Below are 8,196 nucleotides of genomic sequence, written 5' to 3'. Positions count from 1 at the left end.
GACGACCAAGGACTCATGGTTGAGCTGTAGGCAGTATCTCTTTATTCATGCAGGACGCAGCACAATCTAAGATGAGCTAAGCTAAACTCAGGTACCCTAAAACTCACAATGCTGTCTTTATATATACTTGCCAAGTAGGGTGGAAACAGGATGTGACATAGAGAGGGTGGAGAGAAAAGTGACTGGTGACAATCAGAGTGTGACAAGGAGAGGGCAGAGCAAGTGAGAATCCTATCACTGAACCACCAATGCCCTGGAGGGAGGGTGGTGCTTGTTAACAGTGGGTATGTAAATAGAATGCAGGGGTTATGTAAATAGAATAGTGTTAAGCAGGGGGGATTTAAACCAAATGAAACAGAAGGGGTCTCATGCATACCAACAGGTATCATTGAAACAATATGGAGCCTCATGAGTCTGTGCTATGAGACCAAAAATGTTGAGAAGGAAGAGGGCAAGTTCAAGAGGACAAGCGATGGAAAGAAGTCCAAGCAGAACCCTGGAGTCCTGTGTCTTGATAGCTATAGATACATGGAGTGCATCTGGGAAAGCAGTTTTCACCACCACAATCCAATAATGTGATGGATTATGGCAAATAAAAATACTGAGTAGGAATCTGCATCTGGAAATTATGACAAATATTTTTTTAGAAGAAAATAAAAGTTTTCTACAAAAGAGTAGACTGAGTTGACTCCATCAGAAAGATGAACGTGCAAGTTACAAGTATCACCCTTTGGAATGTAGAGGGTGGAACAGTGGCTAGATCACTAGACTGAAAAGCATGACTTTCCAAGTTCTATCCCTGGCATCAAATGTGCTCTGGTTCTCACTGTGTTATACAGAATTTAGTAAATATCATCCTTTGAAATTCTTAACATACTAAGGTCATATAGACATCATTTTAAGAAGTACTTGAATATTGCTTCTTCCCTCACTGAAACTCCTTTTAGTCTAACTACAAGCAAAATTGGTCAAGTGTCTATCCTCACAGAATTAACATTCCTTCACAACAGCTCTAGCACCTGAGTGCAAGGTCAGCCAGTAGAGTGCACACTTGACCTTGCACAATAACCCAGGCCCATGTACCCAGCCTTGGCATGGGAATATCTCCAAAGTGGAATATTCACAAACAGAAGATGGTGACTTGGAGGCAGCTGCTGGCATGAGCTCCCACAAGCAATGGTCTGTGACCTAGGATTCACTGGATAGGGTAGGATACTGGGCCATTAGGAGGAAGGTGAATACGGGGTCCTAAGTGTGACACCAAGGAGAGGTCCTATAGCTCACTTTTGGGTTAAAAAATGGAGGAAAAAGAAAGGAAATCTTTTGATTATTTCTGAAGTTCACCCCTCCCCTCCACCCCAGAACTAGACCCCAGGGGCTGGAGAGCTGCTCCTAGCAGGCTTCCCACTGAGCTACTTTCTTTACCAAGATTCCTGGCTCACCAGGGGTGTCATTCCAATCCTTTTCCTTCTTGGTTTCCTTCTTTTTTTTTTTTCTCTAAGTGGCTTGAGCAACAAAATATCTGACCAATCACAGCCTCACCCCTGCCTGGGAAAGACTATCTGGAGGTTTTGTTTTGTTTGTTTGTTTGTTTGGATACTTCTTACAATTGGCTGTCTTTGCTCAGGCTGCCTGCGCCATCCAAGCTGCAGACTGACTGTTAGGGTTTTTAACTCTATTGTATTTTATTATTACTATTATATATATATATATGCAAGTCCCTTTCCCCCCCCCCTTCTTCAGGTTGACCAAAATTAACTGTTATTGTTTTTTCATTGATAGGTTACTGGGTGTCCTATCCATTGTAAAAGGAACTTGTTTCACTCTACCTCTTCCCTCCACTCTCCTTTTCTCCTCCTCCTAGCTAATTTAAAAAAAAGAAAACCTCTTTCCTTTCACTGCTCTTTTTTTCTTGTTCTTGTCTTTTTTTTCTTCCTTCCTCCTTATTTTGATTTCTTAATTCACTGATACTCATTTGTGAATTATTTTGGGGAAGAAATCTGACTCAGAGTGGACTCTGTGTGTCTCTCTCTTCTCTACTTCCCTTTCTCCTCTTGCTATCCCTAGAATTTTCAGTGGACAGTAAATTTGCATAATTGTCTTTTCTTGCTTTCCCTTTTCTCCTTTCTCTTTTGGATTTGGTTGCTATTTTTTTCTTGGACTGGAAGTGTTGTTTGGCTAACTGGTATTGGTTAAACTGCATCAATCCTTGCTTCAGTTACTATTGTTGTAATTTCTAAGGTTGGTGACTGCATTTGTCATAAAGGTATTTAGTATAGCGTGGTGGCTTGTACTCAAAACACAGCAACTGAAGAACAACAGGACAGAAAAACAAAAAACACATCAATAAAAAAAATGGTTAAATCAAGAGCAAATAAAACTGCTACAACAGTGAATCAAGAAGCTTCACAAACAGTATAGCAGTGCTATGATGTCTCTCCATTTATCTCCTCATACTCTGTCTCTCATTCTCTATTTGAAAAAAATAAAATACCTAGAGTAGTGTCAGGATTGTGCATGTATGAAATCCCAGATAAAAACCCCAGAGGCAAAACAAATCAGTTTTTAAAGATCTGTAATTATTTTATTCACTGCCATAGCTACAGTACCTAGCAGTTTTTCTCTATAATCAAATATAAGATTTTGTGCATTCAGAGTCTATGGGAAGAACTGGAATCATAACAGTAATATTTAAGCAGACATTGTTTCATCTCTTACCATCTGAAGTAACCATCTAATCCCTTTCAACTACCTCTAATTTGGTAAGGCATCAACATCTATTCTCAATTCACCCTGTCTACCTACAGCAAGTCATCTGCTATTTTCCTGCTGTCTGGAATCTTGTACTTCAAGGGTCTTAGGCTCCCTTATTGCCATGCTGATGGTAAAGATTAGAAACAAATTTGGCTTTCTGTCTGGGACTCTGAGAACCTCTCCTGATGCCCATCTGATGTGCTGATGCCTCTCTTACACATCTTTTCTAATTGCCAACTTGCTCTGCTGCTGCCTCTTCCAGTGGGTGGGGACGGGGGAACACACCCTCATACTATTGGTACCGTACACTATACTCTGTTCCTGAGTGCACACACAGTTACTCTCAATGTCTTTCTACTGTCGTTTGAACTTGGGATTTTACTGCTGTTTTCTTCAGTTCCCTTGGACAAATGATTATTGGGGGAAGTAGTTCTGTAGGACAACCTCACCAGCAATCATCTGGCAACTCAAAAACTTCCCTTCTCCTTTGACAACACACAATTAGGGAACCAGTTTTGCTCACCACAAATCTGATTTCTCACCATGAATTTTTCCATTTGCGGGTATTTTGTTGCTCAGGCAAACAGGTCCTTGAAGGATGCAATGTCTCCAGCCATCAGCAAAAGGTCTGAATGATGAGTATGAACAGCTTGTCTCAAATTTTGTTCCTGCTGCAGCAGCATTTACTGTAAAATATGATTTGGCAACATTCTGTCCAATGTCTCTTCAGACCACCCGCATGCGAGTCTGTTTCAATTATGGCTTAGTATTTATGAGTTGGAAAATAGGTTTAGGAGCAGGCCAGTAGTTCAGGTAATTTCTGTATGACCTGGCAACCCTCACAATCTGGTGATTTAATTTGTATCTTGTGCAAGTCACTAAAATGTTCTGAAACCCAAGCTCCTCCATTGTAACAAAGGGATTATTTACTATCTAGAGTGATAACAGTAAGAGTTAATGTTCATGGGATATTTCTGAGAACTCAGCACAATTTCTCATCTTTTCTTTTTGTAGTTTAGTAATTTTCCACACCAACCCTATGAAATAAGTACTAGTATCCTGTAGCATGGAACTGTCCTAAATAATTTTCATAGGTTATAAATAGAATTATACATCACTCTTAAAACAAGGCAGAGACATAATGCATTCATTTCATGAAACTTTCTATGTAAAACAATTATATAACTAATGGATCCTGTCAGCAGAAAATAAATTATATCTAGTTAGCAAACAGGGTTTTTCCATGAAGAATCTCATGCATGTGAGGCCTCAAGATTATTTTGAATCCCACTCAGAGCTAGAATTTTAGAATTTATTCTATACTTTATTCCATACCTACTTGACAGAAAGCAGGGCAATGAAAAATATAACGTAGAATCACAGTTCATCAAGGAAGACTGAACTCTGACTTATTTTGAAAAGAGCAATGCCAACTCACTCAGTTCAGCTCAGAACAATCCTCTTTTTCTCACTTTCCCAGACAAAATTGGGCTCAGTTTTCCCACTGTGAAGGCAGCTCTTTGGAATTTTGGAAAAACAGCACGTGGGAACAGCATACGTTCTTATCCCAGGGATTGACTAAAGTCTTCTTTTAGATTTTGCCACAAGATTTCTGCACCAGGCCCTGATTTTTTTATTTTATTTGATTTACATATAACTACCTGCATTATTTTCTTCTTGATAGTGAAAAGAGTACCACTTGGTTAGTCATCAACTTGTTCTTATCTGCTTGACTGCATGTTTTGCAAGTGACTCTGAGATATTTGGCCAGTAATTCAGTTTTGATTAACAAATTCTGTTCTATGGTTAAGAAAAAGATTAACTAATGTGTTAAGAATTATAACCTCAAAGTGTTTGAGGGTCTGTGTGTGTATGTGTGTGTGTGTATTCATACAAAGAATTGTTGATAAGCACAAATTTTTTTGCATTAAAATTCTACTTCATTAAATAATCAGCATGGGGGTATCTGGCTGGCTGATTAGATGCAGAGGCAAATCTTTTTTTTTTTTTAGGGAAATTTCTGTCAAAGTGATTCCACCTAGAGAATTTAAATTAGCGTATTATTTTAAATGCATGTGCATGTCTATTTATTGCAAATTCAGCTATCTCGCAGAACAAAGGGATTGTTGTTTTTAATCCAGAGTATTCCTGGCTGATGGGTGGTGTTAGGGTTGGCGAAAAATCCTTTTCCAGGCACTGGGTCCACACCACAGATAAAAGATTGTTTCTCTAGAGCTGACCTAGAGCAGAGCCTTCCCTCTGCCTCTCTGTGCTGCTCTGTCTTCCATTTCCTCTTCCACCTGAACAAAAGTCTGCAACATGAGATTTTAAGTTTGTCTCCACAGATTTGACTAGTGTGGGATGAAAATGAGAACTCATGGATCTGAGTGAAGTCAAGATGTTCTCTGGGGGGGGGGGGTGAGTGGTGACACACCTGGTTGAGTGCACATGTTACAGGGCACAAGGACCCCAGGTTGAGTCCCCAGTCCCCACCTGCAGGGGGAGGCTCTGCGAGTGGTGAAGCAGGGCTGCAGGTGTCTCTCTCCCTTTCTCTCTTTCCCTTCCCTCTCGATTTCTGGCTGTCTCTATGCAATAAATAAAGATTCAAAAAAAAACTTTTTTTAAAAAAGATATTCTCTGTAAGCATTACTTAACAGTCATGTCATGGAGATATTTTTCTGCCTTTATATTCTGTGGACTTAATCAACGTGGCTCAATGTGTAATGTTTCTGCCAAGCAACCCCTCTCTATTTTAGCTTAAATTCTTTGAGAAGACTACCCGTGATGTGAGGGTGCTCCTTGAGTGAGTATTGGTCACATGTGAACGTGATCATGCTGGGCATTTGGAAAGTATAAAACAAGATGATTTCCTTCATCCCTGACTAGCTCTGCTTCAAATTGTTAGCAGGTCAGGCTGCTGCTGTTTTGACTGAGAGAACTCAAAACCATCCCACCTCCTGGGGGAGGGGTACTCTCTTTTCTTTATCTTTGCATGTTTGAACTAGGATATCCTCGGCCACTATATGAGGTTTCCACCAAAATTTTGTTTAAAAGATTGAAAAAGTCACCATTTGCTAATATCAAGAAATTCCTGGCAGCACCCGGTGGGGACTGAGCCAGCACTGGTAGGAAGCCACTTTGGACCTCTATCCCACTTGGAAGCCAGAGAACAGCTAATCCTCCCAGACCTCACACCCTGTTTATACTTAGTTTCTCCCAAGACACAAGCCCCTTTGACCAGGTCCCCTCTCCCTTACTCTCTGTCCCAAACTTCACTTCTATTTCTTTATTTCTCTCTACCCTTTCTGAGTTTTGTCTCTGCAATTTCTGTTCTATAACTAAAACCATTCCACTATCTCTTCACAGAATGTTTCTTTTCCTCCCTTGCCATACACTAAATTAAATCAAATAAGACTTTAGTTATTTGTATGCCTTGCAGATCTTTCTAATGTAGAGAAGGCCTGCTGGTACCACCGCCATGCCCTACTGCAGTGTCTGCACTAAGCTCTCATTCTTCTACCTGTCAATACTTGCATTTTGTTGTTGATGTTCACTAGCTACATACTTGGGTTTTGTTTTTCAGATTCTTTTGCTGGTTGTCTTTTTTTTTTTTTTTTCCACCAAGATCATCACCGGCTTTAGGGCCGATGTGACTACACCTTTGTTGGTGACGTTATTTTTATTTTACTATCTTTATTTATTGGATAGAGGCAGTCAGAAAGCAAGAAGGAAGGGGGAGATAGAGAGGAGAGAGACAGAGCAACATCTGTGGCATTGCTGCATCACTTGTAGAGTGTCCCCCCTACACGTGAGGAGCAGGGGCTCAAATCCAGGTCCTTACACTTTGTAACTTTGCCTTCGACCAGGTGCACCACCACCTGGACCCTATTTCTTTTTTCTTTTTGATAGAACACAGAAGAGAGAGAGGGAGAGAGAGAGAGAGAAAGAGGGAGAGAGGGACCTGCATCACTGCTCTCCACCTTTACTGGCCTCAGCATCTGTAAAGCTTCCCAGTGCCAGTAGGGACCAGGAGCTTGAACGTACGTCCTGTCCTCACACATGTGCTCTACAGAGTGACGCACCACCTGGCCCCTCGCTGCGCATTTGCTCAGTGCTTTGTACCAATTCCAAGTTGGGTATCTGCACCACGTGTTTCCTTTCAACACAACTTGTTAACTTTTTCTGTTACCCTCAGTACCTACCTCTCACATGTGGCAAAGAAGTAACACTTGAAGTCATTCTGAAATACTCCACTTTGGACAGCAGAAAAGCTATCAATCCCATTCAAAAATGGAAATATCACGTCGTCCTAGCTCTCCCCATCCCTCACTTTCCCCGACACCTACAATTTGGACCTGATCAAGGCCTCTACCTTCTCCACCACTCCACTGTATTCTCATCCTTGGGCCCCGTCTGTGACACCAGACCACAAGTCAGCCTGTCACATCCAAGAGCTTTGTGGGAATGTGTCTCTACAGCTAAGTCTCAATCCTAGCTCAAAGCAAGAAGCCATGCCCAACCGCCTAAAGCTCCGTTTTCTAAGAGCTACTAGAGGAGAATCACGCACATGTGAAATCTTGCCATCACTGACCTGTGGTATTTCTCCTCACTGGGCCCTCGGTGCTGCCTGACGGTTGTTCAGTGGGGACGTACCAACTACTGATGCTGTTTCCTATTTTGTGCCTTCCCTTCTCACTTCTCCTCCAGACCTAGCACCTGTACTTTTCACATGACGGTGATTCTGAGACACACAGTTTCTCTAGCTGGTGACCCAAGAAAGTATGTTTAGAGTATCAGTAGTTCATTTACATTAATTAACCAGATGTGCAGAACTCCTTTCCCATTGCTAATGTCGCCTTACTTCTGAATCTCTCTTTGATCACTAGCAAGGAAAAAAATAATCACGTGGTATGAAGATGGTTCGTCCAGTTACATACAGTTCAAAATATCCTCTTTGGGGTAAAATTTCATCCATATGCAAAATTTAAAATGACTCAATTCATATCTTCAGCTCCTTAGCATGAAATGACTGCTCCCACTTCTCAAAACCATCCTGTTGCTTTTTTTTTTCTAGCCTATGAGTTTCAAAAGGAGTTCATCTAATAACAGTGTCCTCTGTGCAGGCTGTGCTTATACGGGGTCAGTTTTCTTTTCATCTTCAGTCTGCTCTGCATTTCTCCCTTAGATGATATGTCTCCTCCAGAGTGCTGTCTGGTCATTGGCTGTTGACCTATGGCCTTAATACATTTGCAACTGTTGCTGTTCTAGCTGTTTCTTCTTGACCTTCCCTCCTACAGACTGGACTCTGCCTCGGGCTCCAGTCACAGGACTCAGTCAGGACTTTCTCCTCCCTTATCTTGATCTCAGCATTGGAGCCACTGACTTCTGGAGAAACTGGCAACATCTCCTCTCCCAGGACTACTACATGACATTCTCAGGGCT

At 41.4% G+C, this 8,196-nt stretch overlaps 1 long non-coding RNA gene across 1 annotated transcript in view; it reads left to right on the top strand.

Moving 5' to 3' along the window:
• The first annotated feature begins 1,765 nt into the window (after positions 1–1,765).
• Positions 1,766–8,196, top strand: part of LOC132532830 (uncharacterized) — a 6,667-nt gene continuing 236 nt past the window's right edge. The window contains exons 1-2 of the long non-coding RNA XR_009544771.1: positions 1,766–3,380; positions 8,052–8,196. The exon at positions 8,052–8,196 is cut by the window's right edge and continues 236 nt beyond it. This is a non-coding gene — a long non-coding RNA (uncharacterized LOC132532830). The remainder of the gene's footprint in view (positions 3,381–8,051) is intronic.

Source organism: Erinaceus europaeus, chromosome 14, assembly GCF_950295315.1.
Source record: "Erinaceus europaeus chromosome 14, mEriEur2.1, whole genome shotgun sequence".
Lineage (NCBI taxonomy): Eukaryota > Metazoa > Chordata > Mammalia > Eulipotyphla > Erinaceidae > Erinaceus > Erinaceus europaeus.
Note: the sequence above shows the minus strand (reverse complement) of the source record. Positions and strands in the feature narration are given on the sequence as shown.